The following is a 1,904-nucleotide window of genomic DNA, read 5'->3' as shown; positions in this document are numbered from 1 at the left end:
GATGCTGCAGATGGTGAGCTCTGCTTTCATCCCGCTAGCGAGACTGGCAGTCTTCACCAAATCAGATAGCCGCCGGAAGCCAGAGAGGATTACCTCCGATCCATAGCGACACACATCATTGGTGCCGACATGAGTGACCACCTGCAGATGGGTGCACCCTGTACCCTTCATGGCATCCGAAAGGACCCTTTCCACATCTGGAATGACTCCCCCCGGTATGCACACGGAGTGCACATTGGTTTTGTTCCCCTCTCTTGCTGCCATTTCCCTAAGGGGCCCCATTACGCGCCTGACGTTGGAGCTCCCAACTACCAGTAAGCCCACCCTCTGCAACTGCCCGGATCTTGCAGACTGAGGGGCAACCTCTGGAACAGGACAAGCAGCCATGTCAGGCCGAAGATCAGTATCAGCCTGAGACAGAGCCTGAAACCGGTTCGTCAGACAAACTGGAGAGGCTTTCCGTTCAGCCCTCCGGAATGTCTTTCGCCCCCTGCCACACCTTGAAACGACCTCCCACTCTACCACAGATGAGGGATCAGCCTCAATGCGGGCAGTATCCCGGGCAACCACAGTCGTAGTCCGATCAGGGGATGCGTGGGACGAGCTGGCCGTCCCCGACAAACCCCCATCCGGACCCCCACAGTGATGCCCATTGGCAACAGCCTCAAGCTGTGTGACCGAAGCCAACACTGCCTGAAGCTGGGAGCGAAGGGATGCCAACTCAGCCTGCATCCGAACACAGCAGTTGCAGTCCCTATCCATGCTAAAAACTGTTTTGCAAAAAACGTCTGAACTAATCTACAGAGAGCGCAAACAAATCGACAAAATTTAAACGGTTATTAAAATACAAGATTGCCTAGTAAATGCAGTAATGCTGCTACTTGCGCACTCCTGACACTGCTCGGCGGCGGAAGGAGACTAAGCGAAATTACACTATTCAGGTACTAAAACGCTATGCTACAACTCTCAAATACTATAATACGCCCGAAATTTATGAATTAAACAATGCAAGTACCAAAAACACGCAAAGAAATTAAGAATTAAACTATGTAACAAACGAGTGAGCTAGGAGTATACGACTTGCTGCTCAGCTGCTTATCCAACGGCGGCAGGGAGCACACTGACTGTGACCAACCGACACTGGCCGTTCAAAAACAAAAACAGTAGACAAACGACTACGCGAATTTACACTATTCATGTACTAAAACGCGATGCTACAACTCTCAAATACTATAATACGCCCGAAATTTATGAATTAAACAATGCAAGTACCAAAAACACGCAAAGAAATTAAGAATTAAACTATGTAACAAACGAGTGAGCTAGGAGTATACGACTTGCTGCTCAGCTGCTTATCCAACGGCGGCAGGGAGCACACTGACTGTGACCAACCGACACTGGCCGTTCAAAACAAAAACAGTAGACAAACGACTACGCGAATTTACACTATTCAGGTACGAAAACGCGATGCTACAACTCTCAAATACTATAATACGCCCGAAATTCATGAATTAAACAATGCAAGTACCAAAAACACGCAAAGAAATTAAGAATTAAACTATGTAACAAACGAGTGAGCTAGGAGTATACGACTTGCTGCTCAGCTGCTTATCCAACGGCGGCAGGTTCTAGGCGCTCGGTCCGGAACCGCGCGACTGCTACGGTCGCAGGTTCGAATCCTGCCTCGGGCATGGATGTGTGTGATGTCCTTAGGTTAGTTAGGTTTAAGTAGTTCTAAGTTCTAGGGGACTGATGACCACAGATGTTAAGTCCCATAGTGCTCAGAGCCATTTGAACCATTTTGAACCAGACTAGTGATTAGAAAATTAATCGTAGTTTTTGTTTTTGCATAAGTCTTGTGAATATCTTTGTGTAGGGCGGATTCCTAGCGTAAATTTTCCCGT

Source organism: Schistocerca serialis, chromosome 2, assembly GCF_023864345.2.
Source record: "Schistocerca serialis cubense isolate TAMUIC-IGC-003099 chromosome 2, iqSchSeri2.2, whole genome shotgun sequence".
NCBI classification, from domain to species: domain Eukaryota; kingdom Metazoa; phylum Arthropoda; class Insecta; order Orthoptera; family Acrididae; genus Schistocerca; species Schistocerca serialis.
The sequence above is the reverse complement of the archived record's forward strand: the minus strand, read 5'-3'. Positions refer to the sequence as shown.